Source organism: Heloderma suspectum, chromosome 4 (genome assembly GCF_057233095.1).
Source record: "Heloderma suspectum isolate Gila_16-S chromosome 4, 16-S_ref, whole genome shotgun sequence".
NCBI lineage: Eukaryota > Metazoa > Chordata > Lepidosauria > Squamata > Helodermatidae > Heloderma > Heloderma suspectum.
Window position 1 is genome coordinate 228,300,226 of NC_139461.1, and position 21,101 is coordinate 228,321,326.

Consider the following 21,101-nt stretch of genomic DNA (forward strand, 5'->3'; position numbering starts at 1 on the left):
CCCACATGAACCAAGTGTGATCCTTGGCAAAGTGCAGGGCTTTCTCAGCAGATGAGGTGACCTGGAAAGGGATCCCAGACAGCAGAAAGATATTCATTTCAAATACCCAGGGCACCTTAAACATGATGATTTGTGAATACACCTCCAGTGACCTCGAGAAAGAAGCTGTTTTCTGTAAGTAACAGGAGAGCAACACAGGAAATCTACCAATATGCACAGCAAGCACCGCAGGCTCTAAAAAGGGCAAGCTTGTGACTGTCACTTTATAGACTTTGCCCCTTTAGGATAATGTGATGTAGCAAAGAAGGTGTGAATGAGGGAACTCCGAGGCCCAGGTAATTCAGCTCACGTTTGAAAGGAGGTTTTGCTTGTTGATTAGGTAATCCTTCTCAAGGAAATGTGCGGCACCAACTGCTTTTCATGCTAGATTAGTGCTCCCGTGGTCAATTTGCTTTTACTAATGTCAGGGCCCTACGGTGCAGGTTCATCTGTCGCATAGCAACTGCCTCAGCAGCAGTGGAGGTAGCCATGCATAAAAGATTACACATGATGGCAGGGCACAAGTGTGAAGATTTTCAAAATTAGATACAATCTCAGCATGAATATGAACTGCCGAATTGACATGGAAGGATTTTTTTTTTTCAAGTCATCAAGTTTTCCATATTTATCAGGTAAAAGTCGTTTAACTGCAGTGCACGTAAAACTGAGAAAATTCAAAGGGCAGTCATTTAGGTGGAGAAAAAACCAATAATGGAATACAAATACATGTAAACAGAAAGGCCCTATGCCTCTCCTGCTTTTGACAGCAAGGCCTACTTCAGGTGCCTTGCATTACAGATGTCCTTGGCAGAATTGCTGTTTGAAAACATTTTCCATTTCCCTCCAGAGAAGGCTGATCTCTTCAGTTTTTCCAGTAACTAGCAAAAGGGTAATGCAGATGACTGCAGTTACAAGGGATACTTAACTAATACTGACATTTCTTCAATCACACATTGAATTAGAATCCTAGAGTTGAAGGGGGCCTTGTAGCCCCCATCTAGCCCAACTCCCTGATCAATGAAGAAAATCCAGAGTGAGAGCATCTACAACAGATGGCTGCCCAGTCTCTGCTTGAAGACGTTCTGCGAAGGACAGCTCACTTACCCCCCAAGTAATTGGTTCCATCATCAAACTGCTCGTATTGTCAAGCAGTTTCTCCTAATGTTCCACTGTTCATATTTTGTGAACTTCCCAGAAAGCTTTATAGAAATGTAATAAATAATTAACTGAAAACTGCTCTCCTCTAACTTAAGCCGATTTCTTCTATCTAGTCCTGTGGACCGGAACAGTAGAGAACAGGTCTTTGCCCTCTTCTGTGTGACAGCCAGGGTGCCCACCTGTTATTCAACAAACAAGAGGACATGCACCACACAAAAAAGGAGACAAAAGAAGACACTGATCTGCATAAAATTTGCATGATAAATTATAATCATACATGCAAATGTAGAAATTATCATTATAATTTAAATAGAAGTACAGTGCATCTTACCATAGTTTGGAAGACTGTGACCAGGTGACCTGTGTGCCTGCTTGTTCAGCTTGCTCTCCAGGTGCTGTTGATGGGTGATTTCAAGGCCCAGCTCTTTCTTCTCATAATTCTTTATCTTTGGACCAGACTGCCCTTCAAATTGAGGATGCCTTCAAACAGAGGACTGTCCTCTGTAACAGAGGAGACATGGCCACCTTAGGCCCTTCAGGTATTTGAAGAGTTCAATCATGTCTGTTTTCAGTGTTCTGGGCTAAGAATAGCCAGTTTCTTCAGCCTTGCCACATAGGCCTTGTTTTCCATAATGCTGACCCATCTTTGATGGCCTCCTCTGAAACTTACTGAGTCTATATATTGCCTATATCCTTTAAGAAATGCAGCAACCAGAACTGGATGATAGCTCAGAAGACATCTCTAAGTAGAGCAGTATAAAGTGGAGTTATTATTTCCCATTACTTAGACACTGTGGGCCAAAACAGATATTACTTTAAAGATGCAGCTACGTCTTTCTTTCTTTCTTTCTTTCTTTCTTTCTTTCTCTTTCTTTCTTCTTTCTCATAGAGTAAGTGCAGGGGCCCAAGTCCAGATCAGGACCCTAGCAATATCCCTGCAATTTTCATCCAATTCTGCCAAGAAATATAAAAGGTATCAGCAGTTCCCTTAAAAAAATTCAAAATAAAGAAATGTGTAGCACAGAACCTCCTGCATCTATTTTTCTGACACTGGGCAGGTGTAATCCCAATTTAAGGGACTACTGTGCCTGCAACTTTCATCCAATTCTGACCAAGACGAAAAAAGTAAAAGCCATTGTTTTATTTCTCATGATAATCAATGGGAAGCATGACACCCTGGTTTTCTAAATCTCCACTTAGGTTTGGCACCAAGTTGAAGCGGACTGACTCCTATTTGGTACAAGCAGGGTCCAAGTCAAAGTGTGCATGTGGGGGGAAGGGGGGGTGCACACTTCTAGTTTGCATGCTCACTGTTGTCTTAGCAGGAATTGAGTATTACGTGGCATCACATCCAAGGTACAGAAGTGAGAGTCAGGATAAGCACAGGGTTCTTATGCTTTTTTTTTTTTTTTAACTTAGGACATGAAAAAATTAAAGATTATTGTAATACAGTTACGTCTATGAGTTTTGAGGTTTTGTGTTTCTATGGTAGCCTGCTCTGAGCCTTTGAGATAAAATGGATTTTAAAAAATCTAAATAATAACAAGGGGCTAAGTAGGGATGATGAACTATTTACTGTATGTCCTATCCTGGCAAACATGTCTGGTTTCTATATATTACCATATAATTTTCTCCATATTTTATGCAATTTGTTGTTCAGTCGTTCAGTCGTGTCCGACTCTTCGTGACCCCATGGACCATAGCACGCCAGGCCTTCCTGTCCTGCGCTCTCTCCCAGAGCGTGCTCAAGTTCATATTTTATGCAATAGATGTAGTTAAATTTTTGTTTCCTCAACAATGGTCTGTACCTCTCCCTATGTAATTATAGAAACCACATTTTAAGGGATACAGAAGTGAGGGTAGGTATCTGCTATTTTATGATAAAGCATGAGGTATTGAACTCCTGTGCTTTGGTTCTTTTCTACCCAATAGAAATGGGTTTTTAAATGAATGCCTCAGAATTCTAATAGAAATTGAATCTGAAAGATGTTTTCCCCTCATGCGTTGGACTCTTTTTTCCTCCAAAGTTGTGCTTTAATACTCTTATTTTTATTTTTGTGTTTTTGAGTTCCCAAAGACTGCACAAGCAAAAACAGTCCCTTACACTTTGATGGGGAGGACAAAAGACTCAGATAACTCTGCAGGGAGCTTGTGGCTGCTTCTCACACATGCAAGAGCAGCAGACTGCTGAAAAGAGGAACCTGGGAGGTAAATCAGACTAATGAAGCAGCTCAGGTGGTGCAACTTGCGTTACTTCATTGCCACAATTACTTGAAAGCCAAGTCGCATATGGCACTGAGAATTTGGAAGGCTAGAATATGTTGGGGGGAAGTCTAAGAGAAAGCTGTTCCATCAAGTCCTTTGAGCTTTTGTTTAACTAGTAGTAATTAACTCCCTTTCTCTTGAGTTAGGAAAGTAGCAGCCATTCCTGTCCCTGGACAAATGTGTATCCGGGCAAGAAATTATATTGTGACAGTTGCTGTCTTTTGATGCTAAAAAAGTACTTTTATTAGGACAATTAGAGCTTCTGTACTCTGGGGTAGCAGAGACACTGAGGCAATGATGCTTCCTCAAAGAAAGGACTTTGTTTAAAATGGCCTTTTGCTGCAAAGAGAGCAGGGCCTTCTAGATTAATCTTTGGATTTCAGAGATTTCCCAAGGATAAGAAGCTAAATTGTTCCCCATCTCAAAGGAGGACAAGACACAATCTGATTTGACTAATCTAAAACAACAGCTTCTCCTTGGAGGGCATCACCAATCCTCATGATTGGTGGATAAAATAATTGAAGTTCTCAGGGGTTACGTTTGAATACTAGAGACATTTCTCTTCCAGAACTGGTTGATTAAAGTGACAAAGTTACACTTCAGTGTAGGTCAGCTCAACCCTCTCACACAACTACAAACTTATAATGGGTTTGAGCATAGAGAGTTGTTTTTTGGGGAGGGCAGAATGAGGAATGTAAAAGCCACAATTCTAACAGCAGATAATAAAGAGAAATTGTATGAACTGATTTGAAGAAGAAAAAGAGGGAAGGCACTAATCCAGTGTCAAAAGGGAAGCAAACCTTAGATGCATAAAACCCTGCTTATTTGGCCCAGTGTGGGGGGAAAAAAAAATCTCCCTCAGGGGTACTGTAAAACACAAATGCTGTGCTCTGTACTTAACATTGTACCTGTGGGCTGTTGTTTTGGATTCACATTTCTTGGGATCACCTGCCCACCGTCAAACTGTCAGAGCTCTAAACCAATCACTTTTATTTTTTTCTCTGAGTGATCCACTGGCATCAACAGAGGCCTTTTTTCTTTTTGTTAAACCCCGCCCCCCCCCATGGAGAGGGGGAGTTCAGGAAGCAAAGGGTGTGTCTGTGTGTGGATGTGTGTGTGTGGGGGGGTAGGTTTAAGCATGGTGGCCCTGATCCAAACCAGGTGCTTACACTGGAGTAAATCAAAAGACAAGCCTCAGCTACATGACTGGTGAAACATGTAGTTCAGGTCTGAGTCATCACTCTCTCTGCTAGTTGCCTCCACTACATAACCAATTTTATCAGCCACCCCCAGGCCCAGCCCATCAGGAGTTCTAGATCCTGGAGCAGGAAAAGCATTCTGCTTGGGCATACCTTCTGCATCTGTCCATGTGTTAAACCACCCACTGAAGGTTGTTGTTTGTTCAAATTGGGACTCCCTAGAGGTCAATCCAAAATGGAATCTTTGGCACCAGCTCCTGGGTCTCAGAGGGCTCAGCTGCCACATCATCTCCATCAGCCTCTGTCCCTTCATCCTGCAAGCTGAGAGGGAGACGGTCAGATTCCTGGACCTCTGATCAAAGTTGTGGGTTCCATCGGGCTGCTTCCTTGGCTGTGGCAGCAGCGAAGACAATTGATTTCAACATCTTGTTCCTTGCCCCACTTGCTTTGTAGGAGCCTCTTCCACTTCCTCTGGCGCACTGAGGACCTGGGATGTGGAGGACAGCTCTGGGATTTGAACTGGCAGTTTCAGAGAGTCAGGGAAATGCTGGAAACTGCTCTGAACCTTCTTAAAGAAGATTGGGATTGCAGAGATGGCGCTGTCAGTGAAGAGGTGGCGGTGCTTAAAGGGGGACCTCTTGGGGGTTTCTCCCAGCTCTGAATTGCTGGTGGTGCAAACAGAGGTAAAGCATCATCCGGGCACCAAAATCCTCTTGCAAGACACTGTTTCTTGCCCCAAATCATTAATTTGGATTATAACATTTATAGCTGACCTTAACCACCTTTGCTTAGATGTAAGTCTTACATCTCACAGCATGCCCCAGCCAGTCCTGGTAGGGCATGCTGGCAGTTGTAGGACTTTTTTTTCTGTCTAAGCATGCATAGGGTTGTGCCCTTGGGATCTCAGGTGTAGCCTTATTGTCCATACCTTGCACATAACATTTAATTCTAACAATAACAACAAAGACTGTTAAGGGCTTGGCCTCCATGGTATCCTGCGGCAACAGGTCTTTGGGGTTTGTTATTATTTGAAAATGGCTTTCCTTGATCAATTTTGGATTTGACACATTTGATATGTTCTTTGAATGTGTTCTTATTCTTGTTTGAGACAAAATGAATAGATGTCCCTGATCTACTTTCTCCCCCAACCATTCACTAGTTAAGTTTGCTTTTCTTTCTTTTTTAAACCATATTGCCTCTTGTGAATTTTCTTCCTTAGAGTCACAGTCTGAATTCTTTCAGTCTTTCATTTTATGTATCATAATTGTGCTAATCATACCTGACTAATGTGAATGTGCAAAGTATATACAATATAGCAAAATATTTTTTTTAACTCAGAGAAAGTGCTGTATGGATGAAAATTATCCTCATTATTATTTACTTATCCTACTCTGTCAATTTCTTCCTTTAACATGTCCTTTCTTGACTGTCTTTTATCCTAAAGTAAAAATCCCTCAATACTTTAGCATTTCCTCCTAGAGAAGGTACTCCAACACCTAGACCATGTTGGTTACCCATTCTGCACTTTTTCCTAAATCTATTATATCTTTTTCAGGTTGGGGTGACCAAAACTGTGCACAATATTCCAAATATTGTCATGAAGTAGAGTTATGTAAGAACATTATGAAACTGGCTGCTTTCTTTTAAGTCATTTTCCTAATAATCTCTAACATGGAATTTGCCTTTCATCGTTGCTCCTGCTGAATGCCAAGCTGATGGTCTCATTGAGCTATCCACCACACCCTCATTATCTCTCTTTCCTGTAGAGTTACAGCTAGGAATGGGGGAAAAAGATGCATTTTCGAACAAATACCCATAGAACATAGAATAGCAGGGTTGGAAGGGTCAAATAAGATAATCAAGTCTACCCCCCTGCTCAATGTAGGAATTCAAGTCAAAGCATCCCTGACAGATGGCGGTGCAGCCCCATCTTGAACACCTCCAGTGTCAGAGAGCCCACCACCTCCCTAGGTCATTGGTTCCATTGTCGTATTGCTCTAACAGTCAGGAAGTTTTTCCTGATGTTCAGCCAGACTCTGGCTTCCTGTAACTTGAGCCCATTATTCCGTGTCCTGCACTCTGGGATGATTGAGAAGAGATCCTGGCCTTCTTCTCTGTGACAACCTTTCAAGTACTTGAAGAGCACTATCATATCTCCCCTCAGTCTTTTCTTCTCCAGGCTAAACATGCCCAGTTGTTTCAGTCTCTCCTCATAGGGCTTTGTTTCCAGTCCCCTGATCATCTTTGTTGCCCTCCTCTGAACCCTCTCCAGCTTGTCTGCATTCTACTTAAAGTGTGGTGCCAGAACTGGACACAGTACTCCAGATGAGGCCTAACCAGTGCTGAGTAGAGGAGAACTAGTACTTCCCGGGATTTGGAACTATACTTCTATTAATGCAGCCCAAAGGAGCATTTGCCTTTTTTGCAGCCACATCACATTGTTGGCTCATATTCAGCTTGTGATCGACAACAATTCCAAGATCCTTCTCACTTGTAGTATTGTTGAGCCAAGTATCCCCCATCTTGTAACTGGGCTTTTGGTTTCTTTTTCCTAGGTGCAGAACTTAGCATTTATCCCTATTCAATTTCATTCTGTTGTTTTCTGCCCAGCGCTCCAGCCTATCAAAATCACTTTGAATTTTGTTTCTGTCTTCCAGGATATTAGCTATCTGCCCAGTTGTGTGTCATCTGCAAATGTGATAAGCATTCCCTGCACCTCCTCCTTGAAGTCATTAATAAAAATGTTGAAGAGCACTGGGCCCAGGACTGAGCCCTGCGGTCATTACCTCGCCCCAGTTTGAGAAGATCCCATTGATAAGCACTCTTTGAGCCCAATTCTGTAGCCAACTGTGGATCCACCTGATAGTTGTTTCATCTAGCCCACTTTTAGCTAGTTTACTAATCAGAATATCATGGGGCACTTTGTTGTTCCAAAGTCAAGGTATATTCTGTCCACAGCATTCCCACAGTCCACAAGGGAGGTTACCTGATCAAAAAATGAGATCAGCTTCGTCTGGCAGGATTTGTTCTTGACAAATCCATGTTGGCTTCAAGTAAACATCGCACTGTTTTCAAGGTGCTTACAGATGGATTGCTTTATCATCTGCTCCAGGATTTTCCCAGGGACTGATGTCAGACTGACTGGTCTGTAGTTCCCAGGTTCCTCATTTTTGCCCTTTTTGAAGATAGGGACAACTTTAGCCCTCCCCCAGGCATCTGGCACTTCCCCCGTCCTCCATGATTTCTCAAAGAGAATAGACAGCGGTTCTGAGAGTTCTTCTGCCAGTTCCTTTATTACTCTAGGATGCAGTTCATCTGGCCCTGGGGATATGAACTCATTCAAAGTCATTAGGTATTTCTTGACCATATGCCTATCAATCTCAAGCTGCAATCCTGACCCTTCAGCCTGTACTTTGCCTTTGGCAAATTGAAACTCAATTATCCTTCAAAATTTGCACTTCTCCAAATCCTGCAGTGGAGTTCTCCAATCAAAAAATGGGTACAAAAATGCATATTTTAGGGGAAGGTGCACACACAAAAATGTGTGTACTAGTGAAAATAACATTTAAAATGCATTATAGAGAACCACTGTGGTATAGTAGTTAGAGTGTTGGACTGGGACTCGGGAGATCCAGTTCTAGTTCCCACTTGGTCATGAAGTTTACTGGGTGACTTTGGGCCAGTCACTGACTCTCAGCCTAACCTACCTTACAGGGTTGTTGTGAGGATAAATGGAGAGGAGGAGGGGGAGGACCATGTAAGCCACCTTGGGTTCCTTGAAAGAAGGGAAAAGGCAGGATATAAATGTAATAATGAATAAATATATTAGGAAAATTGCTTGCAAATGTGTGTATATGAGGCAAAATTACATATAAAAATCCAGGTATTAGGAGAAATTTAAACAATAAGCTATACAAATTGTCATGTGAAGTTTTTTAAAAGTCTGAAGTTTGGCACAAATTGGATTTAAGATTGGAAAAATGAGAAACCGAGACAAACAGAATTATTATTATTATTATTATTATTATTATTATTATTACATTTCTATACCGCCCCATAGCCAAAGCTCTCTGGGCAGTTTACAAAGATTAAAAACCATTAAAAGTACATTTTACAAAACGTAAAACCATTTAGATAAAAACATAAACAGACAGCACACACACAGGGAACATGTATCTAAAAACAATTTTAAACAATCAACCATAAGACAAATCCAGGACTTGATTAAAAACTCATCATATGCTATCAAATGCCTGAGAGAAAAGGAACGTCTTAATCTGGTGCCAAAAGATAACAATGTTGGCGCCAGGTGGGCCTCGTTGGAGAGAACACTGGGGGGCCACCACCAAGAAGGCCCTCTCTCTTGTTGCCGTCTTCTGAGCCTCCCTCAGAGGATGCAACCTGGAGGAGGGCCTTAGATGCTGAACATAAGTAGATTCATGTCAGGAGAGACGCTCCATCAGGTATTCTGGTCCCGAGCCATATTAGGCTTTATAGGTTAAAACCAGCACCTTGAATTGGGATCGGAAACTTACAGGCAGCCAGTGCAAGTGGGCCAGAGTTGGTCTTATATGTTCAGACCTTCTTGTCCCTGTAATCAATCTGACCACCGTGTTTTGCACAAGCTGCAGCTTCTGAAATTGACAGATTTGTCCATCCTTAGTCACAGCCAGTTCAGATCCAATTAGCATGTAGGTAAAATTGGATCATGCACTCCAGTGTGCATCATCTTACACTTACTCCAGTGATGTGTTGTGGAAAGATTCACCATACAATACACAAAGAAAATTATTAACCTGCATAATTGGGGGGCTGTGATTCTTATCAAAGTCTCTACATCTCTGCAAAGTTGCAGCTTACATGTGGGATTCAGCTCATAGCTAGCAGGATTTCATTATGGTTAGAGGGTTTTGTTTTTGGAGTGGAATTAATTTTAATTAAGTCCTCTGTGTCTTTTCCATCTTTTTACTGCATTTTTCATAACAAATAATATATTCTAGTCATGTAATAAGCAACAGTGGCATTGCAACTGTGATACTTCAAATCTAATGGTATGATTAGTGAATGCCAGTTACACAATTGAAACCAGCGCGTGTGCCTTTTAGGTAGTGAGATGGATGCTACAAATGTGTCCGACAGGTTTGTGCTGTGGCAGCTAAAGCTTGTGCCCTATGTCCCACTTACCATTACAAATTCCTTTGACTGATGAACAGAAAGATGCAATCTGGCTTCTGACTGGTGCTGCATACAGGCAATTATTATCCTACCTGCTTTCTGTCCTCCACCAAATTATGGCAGAGGGGCAGAACATAAATCCCTAACATACAAAAGCTGTGCCAGACAACATTCAGATGGAACACTGAAGCTAGCCTAAGTGTGAGGAACCAGCCACACTCTCTTGCTAGTAGCAGGATCCTTACTCAATAGGCCCATCAGAGCAGTTAGGCCAGCCTTCCCCAACCTGGTATCCTCCAGACATTTTGGACTTCAACTCCCATCAGCCCCAGCCAGCATGGACATTATGGGGATAGGGTTCAGCACCTTGGATAGTTCCTTTAGAGTTCTGGCTGGTTCCGACTAAGACTATGGAATCACAGCCCCACTGAAATCGGAGCCACCAGCCTCCACTGCACCGTGGTTTCCCACCAGGTTATTGCAAGGCTCAGACACTGTTCTGATGTGCTTGGGTAACTGCAGAAAGAGTGGAATACCCTCTTTCACTGGTGAGACCATAGAAGAGATTACATTCCTTTTACAAAAGTTAGAATTGGAATTCCTCCTTGGTAGCATGGGAACTTTTACTTCCTCTTTCTTCTGTTATTTGTGCTTCTTCTTTCACTTCCATCCTGTAGAATTTATCCATTCACAGTAAATTTTCCCTGGACCTCACTGAATTTCTTGATTCCACCCAGCCAAATTGTCCAAATTGTAATATATTTCTCTTTGAACTCATATGCAAACACAGTAGATGAAACAAGGGTGTAGTGCATATGCCTGGCATAGAATAGAAAGAAAAATAGCCTTCATTTATTTTTGTCAGGTAATAGCATTTTGCTGCTTGAAGGAACAATCATGCTTCCCATTTTATCACATTTTGTGTTTTTCTCTATTATACCTTTTCAGCATAATAGTATTTTGCTATCTTCTTTTTCCACATGATACTTTGTTCTTTTGCACTGAATGTTCCATTGTGCAATTAGCATTTGCTAATTAAAAACAATATAATATTTCAGTATTAATAGTTACTATATCTTCTTTTCTCAGCACTGATGCACCTAATTTCTCATTAACTATTTCCCTCTACATCAGTACAGATTCCATAGCCTCCATCCATCAGTTGTGAGAATTCTTCTTATTCTGCTCTCGTTCATGGAAAAAAAAACCCAAAATATATCCAGCTGTAATCTCTGACTGCTACTATAATAACAATAGTGTGCAATCTCATTTATCCAAATGGCCAGAACATCCCAAACATGAATGTAACATTTTAGATAGCAGTGCTTCGACAAGGACATCTAAGGATATATGGGTAATGTATAGAAGACCCAATCCTGCTTTAGATACACACAACAAAAGGGCCCTGAATAGGAATGTGCATCCCCTCCAGATGAACAGATGAGTCAATCAAGTTCAGATGAGCGTTGCAATATGGATTTACATTTGTATCAGCTGTGTATGGAAAAGAGACTTCTGAATCCCTCTCTGCTCAAATTGTAAGTGAATCTGCAATTCTGAGTTACATCTGTGAACATTAAAAATATATCATTTTTTTTCAAGAGTTCTAAATTGGCTTACAATTATTGCGCATGTATAATTCATTGCCAGGGTATATGCGCACTGCTGCTTGGGAATGATAGTGTGAAGGACAGGGGAAGGCAGTGTGTTGCCTAGGCAACTCTTTCTTTGCATGTATGTTGTGCACACTATTATTGCTGTACATATCTTGCACCATGATTCGTTGCTGTTACATTCTCTGTGTTTACAAACATGCGGTCCCATGTGGAGGAGCACCTCTGACAACAGGGGTGGCTGGGGCATCGGCAGCAGCAATAACTGCTGCACGTTCTGCCCTGCATTTTAGCTAGATGGGTGATTTTGCCAGTCTAGCGGAGGCTTCAGGAAGGGGAGGGAAGGAGGCAGAGGGTGGCTAGGGATAGCTTGTATCCCCATGGTCCCGGTCTCCTGCCCTCCCTGCCCACCAGCATGCCCCCTTTCACCCTTCTACGAGCTTGTGTTTGCGAGCTTGTAGGAATAGCCGGTGCGGGTCTTTCCACAGCAGCTGCAAGGGGGTGGGGCAGGGGAGGGGAGTGTGGTTTTCTGGCTCTGAGGGCAGAGCCCTGTCTTCAGCCTCAGAGCCAGGAAACCAAACCATCTTCTGTCCCCCAAACACTGTCAAGGGGCCATAGGATTCCTCTCTAACTATCTGTAGATGAGCCACTTGTTTTAATGCTGAGCTCTGACTAGTAATTTGACCCAAACAGAGACAGATGAGGAACAAGGGATAAGGGACAAGAAGTAGCTTTTGCTTTAAGCTCCCAGGTCCATAGCAGAGGAGAGCAGACTGCTCTCTGGACTAAGTGATTCCTCTTCAGTAGCATCAACATCTTTGCACTGAGCACTGGGGTTGGAAAAACATCAGTTTTAGTTAACGTGGTCAGCCAGACAAAACAAAGAGTCCAGTCCTTCATTCATAAAGCTAAAGCCAAAGACAGATGGCAGATTTGCATTACAAACTTACACATTGGTTTTCTACCACTTCAACTGTCATGATTTCCCCCCAGTGTGTTCTAGGTTTTGTATTTTGGTGAGGGTGCAGAGAATTCTTGGTTAGAGATCCCTAGCTTCCCTCGCAGAACTACAGTTCCCCGTGGAGACAAAATGGCTATAAAGGCTACAATCCTGAACACGCCGACTACAGAGTAATCCTCATTGAACACAGTGGGAATTGTTACCAAGTAAACATGCAATAGGAGTGTGTCCTGCACATCAGTTTAACTCTGTGGTGTAGATAGATGTGTCCTGAGTATACACATAAATGATGTATGATCCTTTTATTCATTTTGTCGACAGAATTGAGATGGGAGTTGTTTTCGTAGATCATTTTTCAAAATAGTATTTTAAGATTTGTGTTTTGAATGTATGAGCCATGAGGCACCTTAGAGACTAACTTCTTGTATTATAAGGGGGGGGGGAGCTTTCATGGAACATAAGTGCACAAGAACAGCTCTGCTGCATCAAAGCAAAGGCCCATCTAGTAAAGCATTCTGTTTCCCACTGTGACCAACCAGATGCTGATGGGAAGCCCACAAGTAGGCTGCAGCCTACATCATCCATTTACCGAAAATTGAGTGAATATTCTAAAAACAGCCTTGCTGCTAAAACTCCATGTTCTGACATCCAATGAACTAAACTGACATATATAAAATCTTACTGTCTTATAATACAACATTCTCTAAGGACCTACACAAGCAATACATTAAAAAATATATATACAAGCACTAACATGGCTTAATATGAATGTTTTGATTGTGTTCTTAATATTAACTGTCCTGAGCCTTCAGCGATAAGGCAGAACAAAATTTCATAAATACATACTACATTTTTATCTTCTTACAGTTCAATGATCATTGCTCTTTTTAAAGGAAAGGGTAAATACATGTTAAAATCAAGCTCTGTCCAATAGTAATTTCCCAATTATTGTCATTGGATCTGAAGGGATGCAGTTAAAAATTCCAATTAGAGTTCTTGGATATCTGTAATTAAAACAACAATATTTGTTGTTTAAACAATCCATTGAGTTGGTTTAGGGCAGACCTTCAAACTTTGTGAAATTGCACTGGGGGTTTCATGTAAAATATGAACAAGTACCCAGCTGTTTTTTCTCCTTTTCCAGAAAGTTAAAGGTAGCTCTTCACACTGTGAGATTGTACGGATAAATGTAGGTGCAGTGACCTCTACTGCGTTACAATAATTTTTAAGTCAAAAGACTGGCCCTTTTAAAACCTTATGCCCACTTATCCAAATTTAAATGCACTACATCAGCAAAGGACAAAAACACCATTTGAAATATAAATTAAGCCAAGCTAATGTTTCTATTGGATTTCTTTCTTGATGGGCCTGGTAAAGGCCAAGAAATGTGAAGTTTCACACAAGTGGGTTACGGTGGTCACAGCAAAATAACTCCAATTAGAGGTTTTGGCGATGGATTCCTCCTCACTGATTTGTGGGAGGAGTCCTTCAGGGATATACTAGAGACTAGAAAGGGTCATAGAATCATAGGATAGTAGGGTTTGAAGGGGCCTACAAGGCCATCAAGTCCAATCCCCTGCTCAATGCAGGAACCCAAGTCAGAGCATCCCTGACAGATGGCTGTCCAGCGTCATCGTGAATGACTCCAGTGTGGGAGAGCCCACTACCTCCCTCGGTAATTGGTTCCATTGTCGTATTGCTCTAACAGTCAGGAAGTTTTTCCTGATGTTCAGCCGGAATCTGGCTTCCTGTAACTTGAGCCCATTATTCCGTGTCCTGCATTCTGGGATGATGGAGAAGAGATCCTGGCCTTCCTCCCTGTGACAACCTTTCAAGTACTTGAAGAGTGCTATCATATCTCCTCTCAGTCTTCTCTTCTCAAGGCCAAACATGCCCAGTTCTTTCAGTCTCTCTTCATAGGGCTTTGTTTCCAGTCCCCTGATCATCCTCGTTGCCCTTCTCTGAACCCTCTCCAGTTTGCCTGCATCCTTCTTAAAATGTGGTGCCCAGAACTGGACACAGTACTCCAGATGAGGCCTAACCAGTGCTGAGTAGAGGAGAACTAGTACTTCCCGGGATTTGGAAGCTATGCTTCTATTAATGCAGCCCAAAAGAGCATTTGCCTTTTTTGCATCCACATCACATCGTTGGCTCATATTCAGCTTGTGATCGACACCAATTCCAAGATCCTTCTTGCTTGTAGTGTTGTTGACCCATGTATCCCTCATCTTGTAACTGTGCCTTCGGTTTCTTTTTCCTAGGTGCAGAACTTGGCATTTACCCCTATGAAATGTCATTCTGTTGTTTTCTGCCCAGCGCTCCAGTCTGTCAAGATCATTTTGAATTTTGTTTCTGTCCTCCAAAGTATTAGCTATCCCACCCAATTTTGTGTCATCTGCAAATTTGATCTGCATTCCCTGCACCTCCTCCTCCAAATCATTCATAAAAATGTTGACGAGCACTGGGCCCAGGACTGAGCCCTGCGGTACCCCGCTTGTTACTTCTCCCCAGTTTGAGAAGATCCCATTGATAAGCACTCTTTGAGTCCGATTCTGTAGCCAACTGTGGATCCACCTGATAGTTGTTTCATCTAGCCCATTTTGAGCTAGTTTGCTCATCAGGATATCATGGGATGGGGCACTTTGTCGAAAGCTTTGCTGAAGTCGAGGTATATTCTGTCCACAGCATTCCCACAGTCCACAAGGGAGGTTACTTGATCCAAAATTGAGATCAACTTAATCTGGCAAGATTTGTTCTTGACAAATCCATGTTGGCTTTGAGTAATCACTACATTGTTTTCGAGGTGCTTACAGATGGATTGCTTTATCATGTGCTCCAGAATTTTCCCAGGGATTGATGTCAGACTGACTGGTCTGTACTTCCCAGGGTCCTCCTTTTTACCCTTTTTGAAGATAGGGACAACATTAGCCCTCCTCCAGTCATCTGGCACTTCACCTGTCCTCCATGATTTCTCAAAGAGAATAGACAGTGGTTCTGAGAGTTCTTCTGCCAGTTCCTTCATTCCTCTAGGATGCAGTTCATCTGGCCCTGGAGATTTGAACTCATTCAAAGTCATTAGGTATTTCTTGACCTTATGCCTATCGATCTGAAGCTGCAATCCTGCTCCATTGGCCTGTACCACGCCTTTGCCAGGGGGGTCATAGACCCTCTTTTGGGAGAATACTGAGTCAAAGTAAGAACTGAACACTTCTGCCTTTTCTTTGTCATCTGTTATCATTTTGCAATCCTTATTTAATAGCTGAACCACCATTTCTTTCCTCTGTCTTTTACTATGCATGTAGCCTTTTTGTTGCTTTTAGCCTCCCTCGCTAACCTCAGCTCGTTCTCAGCTTTAGCCTTCATGACGCCATCCCTGCAATTCTGTGCTACCTGCCTGTACTCTTCCATTGTTGCTTGGCCTTCCTTCCACTTCCTATATGTATACTTTTTTGTTTTTAGGTCATCTTTAAGATTTTTGTGAAGCCACATTGGCTTCTTCTGTTGTCTTCCACCTTTTCTTCTTGTTGGAATTTTTTGTAATTGTGCCTTGAGAATTTCTCTTTTTAAAAGCTCCCACCCATCTTGGACTCCTCTTCTCATTCGAGTTGCTTGCCATGGGACCTTACTGATCATTGTTCTGAGTTTATTAAAATCAGCTTTCCTAAAATCCAGGGTACGTGTTTGGCTACACTCAGCTTTTGCTTCCTTTAGAACCAAGAACTGTAGTATAGCATGGTTGCTTTCCCCCAGAGTTCCTGTAACTCCTACTTTACCCACTAAGTCATCTCTGTTGGTTAGGATCAAGTCAAGGATATCCAGTCCTCTAGTTCCTTCCTCTACTTTCTGTAGGAGGAAGTTACCCACCACACAAGTCAGGAAGTTCCTGGAGGGGCCATATTTTGCAGAATTTATCTCCCAACAAATGTTGGGGAAATTGAAGTCCCCCATTACTACTACAACATGCTTCCTTGAAACATTGGCTATTTGCTTTTCAAAAGTTTCATCCTTATCTTCTCCTTGATTGGGTGGGCGGTAGTAGACTCTGACCACCATGTTCCTTTTATTCTTTGCTCCATTTATTTTAACCCTGATGCTCTTGATGGGGCTACCAATCTCCTCCTCCTGTATTTCTGTGCGGATATACGTATGTATTTTTAACATATAGTTCAACTCCACCTCCCTTTCTGTTCCTCCTGTTCTTTTTGAACAAGTTATATTTATTTATTTATTTATTGCATTTATACCCTGCCTTTTTTCCTCTTGCAAGGAACCCAAGGCGGCTTACATTATCCTCCTCCTCTCCATTTTATCCTCACAACAACAACCCTGTTGAAGTATCCTTCAACTGCTGTATTCCAGTCATGAGAGTCATCCCACCAAGTCTCAGTTAAACCTATCAAGTCATAATTTCCCTCCTGTATTAAGAGTTCAAGTTTGTTCTGTTTGTTTCCCATACTCTGGGCTAGGGATGTACGAATCCCCCTTACCTTTGTTTTGCGGGGGGGGGGGAGGCGATCCGTTCCTGCCCCTGGAATCCTCTACGGGGGGGAGGCAATCTGTTTCTCCCCCCCAGAATCCTCTTCAGCCGGCTCTGCTCCATGGCAGTTCCGCAGAGCCACTGGCCGGCTCCAAAGCCTCAGCGATACGGCCGCCATGGCTGTATCGCTGGGGTAGGTAGGATGAGTCTCCGGACACAAATGGCGTCCAGGATGCCATTTGCGGCTGCAAAGGCCTTAGTTTAAGTTAAATGCAGCCGTAAATGGCTGGATGCCATTTGTGTCCGTGGTTTTCATTAACATGATAGGCTACGCAAATATTTGCGTAGCCTATCTCGTAAAAGCAGGGACGTCTGCTCATGTTTCATTAACATGATAGGCTATGCAAATATTTGCGTAGCCTATCATGTTAATGAAAACCACAGATGCAAATGGCGTCCAGGATGCCATTTGCGGCCGTAAAGGCCTTAGTTTAAGGCAAATGCAGCCATTTACAGCTGCATTTACCTTAAACTAAGGCCTTTACGGCCACAAATGGCGCCCCCCATCCATTTGTGTCCTCAGTCAATCCACGCAGCCAGCGATACGGCCATGGGAGCCGTATCACTGGGGCTTCAGAGCCGGTGGCAGGAAAGATCCGCCATTGAGGACTTTGCCCTGCAGGAGAAGGTGGAGATCCGATCCTCCACGGACTTCGGCTGGCCGGATTCAATAGAATCTGGCCTCATTGGGGTCCGTCGAGGATTTCTCCAACATCCCTACTCTGGGCATTAGTATATAGACATCGAAGACCATGTGCTTCATGGTCTGGCTTTCTTCCTACATGTTTGTGGAGACTGTTATTGGGCACTGTTAGAGCTGTTCTCTTGGTTACGGTGCATGAGCCTTGGTCCATTGTTACCCCAAACTTTACATCTCCCTTCCCCGTAGGATTCAGTTTAAAGCCCTCCTGATAAAGTTCTTCATGCTGTGGCCAAACACATTCTTCCCAGGCTTTGTGAGGTGCAGCCTGTCCCTTGCCAACAGTCCATCTTCCAGGAAGTGTAGCCTGTGGTCCCAGAATCCAAATCTCTCTAGTTGGCACCACCTGTGTAGCCAGTCATTCACCCGGAGTATTTTTCTTTCCCTTTCTATCACTCTTCTAACTACTGGAAAGATGGATGAGAAAACTATCTGGGCCCCAAAGTTCTTGAGTTTCCTTCCCAAAGCTTCAAAGTCTGGCGTGATTTCTTTGTAGCTCCGTTTGGCGGTATCATTTGTTCCCACACGGATTAGAAGAAAGGGATACCTGTCGGTGGGCTTTATGAGTGCAGGCAACCCTTCAGTCACATCTCCAATCCGTCCTCCCGGGAGACAGCATACCTGGTGAGTCCAGGGGTCTTCGCGACATACTTGGGTTTTGATTAGGGATGTACGAAAGTCACTTACCTTTTCGCGGATCTGCTTCGCAGTGTGTGGGGGGAGGCGCTCCGTTCCTCCTCCCGGAATCCTTGATGGGGGGGGAGGCGCTCCATCCCTCCCCTCGGAGTCCTGCCCAACCGGCTCCACTCTGCGGGGATTCCACAGAGCCACCGGCCAGCTCCGCCAGCAGCCGGACATCCAGCCGCTGGGTAGCAGGGACGCAAATGGCGGCGGCTGTAGCTGCTGCTGTTTGCGTCCCTGTATTCAAATGTGATAGGCTACATAAAGACTTACGTAGCCTATGATGTCTGGGTTTAAAAAAAAAAACGCGTACGCAAATGGCGGCGGCTACAGCTGCCGCCATTTGCATTCCTTATTTTTCGCCGTCTTAGTCTACATAAATATTTTTTAACGGGGAATGCAAATAGCGTAGCGGGCGCTATATGTGTTCCTTTTTGATTCGCCATTTTAGCCTATGTAAATATTTTAGACTACGTAGACTAAGACGGGGAAAAATAAGGAACACAAATGGCAGCAGCTGTAGCCGCCGCCATTTGCGTACGTGCTTTTTTTAAAACCCAGACATGATAGGCTACGTAAGTCTTTATGTAGCCCATCATATCTATGTAAAACAACAACAACACACAAGCAACCAGACTACAAATGGCGGCGGCGGCAGCCGGTCGGAAGACCAGCCGCCGCCACCGCTGCCGAAGCAGCTGCCGGAGCCGCCGCCGTCCGGAACATCCGCCCCAGGTAAGTCTCGTCCCGGGGGGGATCCATGGGGGGGGGTGGCAGGCTGTTCTGCCACAGATTTCGGGGGGCTGAATGCACTGGCATTCGGCCTCACCGAGATCTGTGGCGGAATTCTCTGACATCCCTAGTTTTGATTCCACGCAGCAAGGAGTCTCCCACTACTACTACTCTTCTATTCCTGTTGTTGTAGGCCTGGGTTTCATCGCCTCTGTGTCAAGGGCTCCTTGGAGGCCTCTCTCAGTCTAATCCAGTAGCCAAGTCCAGACACAGACAAATGGATTCTTTTCAAAGCTTTATTCCTCTTTTACAACTTAACAACTCTACCGTTAGCAACTAGATATGAGCAGCAGAGTACCTATGCCCTAAGTTGGAACAGTTGGTCCCCGTTTGAAAGGGAATTACTGGCAGACCCCTGAACTTAAGGACTAGGGAGAGTCCCTCCCTTTTTCCCTTGGATCCTCTGGGCGCAGCCGTTGTTTGCACGCCAACCGGGCACTACGCCTCCTTTCTGCGCCCTCCATTTAGTGCCGCTCTCTGCTTTGGCGTCGCGCGTCCATCAAGTCTGCTTCCCGCGCTCTGTCACTCCCTGGACTGCTATCTAAGCTAGGAATGCTGGTGGGAGGAATCTCCGTCAGCTGTTGGCCCTGGGAAAGAGGAGCATGCTCCTCTCCCAGGAGCGACTGCTCTTCCTCAGAATCAGAACTACTCTGGGATTCTATGGGTTCAGTGTCCACCCTGACACTCTGCTTGGCTTAGGGATGTACGAAAGGCACTTACCTTTCACGGATTACGTTTATGGTTGGGGGGGAGGCGTTCCGTCCCTCCCCCCCGGAATCCTCACCGGGGGGGAAGGTGCTCCGTTCCTCCCCCCCCCCCGGAATCCTGGCCGGCCGGCTGTGCTCCGCAGGGATTCTGCAGAGCCGCCGGCCGGCTCTGCCAGCAGCCGGACATCCGGCCGCTGGCTAGCAGGGACGCAAATGGCGGCGGCCGTAGTTGCCGCTGTTTGCATCCCTGCAGTCAGCCGTGATAGGCTACGTAAATGTTTACGTAGCCTATCATGGCTGACTTAAAAAAAAACACAAAATAACGCGGGTACGCAAATGGTGGCGGCCACGGCCGCCGCCATTTGCATTCCTTATTTTGGCACGTCTTAGTCTACGTAAACATTTACGTAGACTAAGACGGCGAAAATAAGGGGAACGGAAATAGTGTAGCGGACCATAGTGTAGCCGCCATTTGCATACGTGCGTTGTTGTTTTTTTAAAGTCAGACATGATAGGCTACGTAAACATTTACGCAGCCTATCACGGTTTTTTTTTAAAACCTTTGCATACGCGCGTTGTTTTTTTTTTTTAAAGTCAGACATGATAGGCTACGTAAAGATTTACGTAGCCTATTACTTTTTTTTTTTTAACTGGAAATGGCAGCGGTGGCAGCCAGTCGGAAGACCCGCCGCCGCCGCCGCCGCCAAACTGCCGCCGCCGCCAGGAAGATCCGCCCAAGGTAAGTCTCGTCCTGGAGGGGGCGGGGGGGCAGGCCGTTCCGCCACCGATTTCGGGGGGCCGAATGCGCTGGCATTTGGCCTCCCCGAGATCCATGGCGGAATTTTCATACATCCCTAGCTTGGCTGACCTTCAGCTTCTTGCTCACTCTCATGCAGGTTCTTCCTCTGCAGGCTGTCCTCCAGTCTCATTCTCCAGTACCTGGAAACGGTTCCCTAGTTCCACTGCCTCCACTGGTACCGAGTGTCTTCTAGTTCTTCTGCTCCTAACTGTCACCCTTTTCTGAGGAGTATCCTCTACTTCATTTCTTCTCACCTCAGTATTTTCCTCTTCTGCCTCAGTTTGCTGCTGCTCTTTTAACTCCTGTACTTTGCTTTGCTGCTGTATTCCTACCATTCTGTCCAAGAACTCTTCATGTTCTCTTATTCCTTGGAGGGTCAACAGTCGCCGCTCCAGTCCTCCTACTTTTTCTTCCAGCAGCGTGATCAACTTGCACTTGTTGCACATTTAGGCCATGATGTTCTCAGGCAAGAAAA

At 44.1% G+C, this 21,101-nt stretch overlaps 1 pseudogene; it reads right to left on the reverse strand.

Annotated features, from left to right (window-relative positions):
- Positions 1-4,656: 4,656 nt before the first annotated feature.
- Positions 4,657-21,101, reverse strand: part of LOC146348187 (NFATC2-interacting protein-like) — a 50,502-nt pseudogene continuing 34,057 nt past the window's right edge.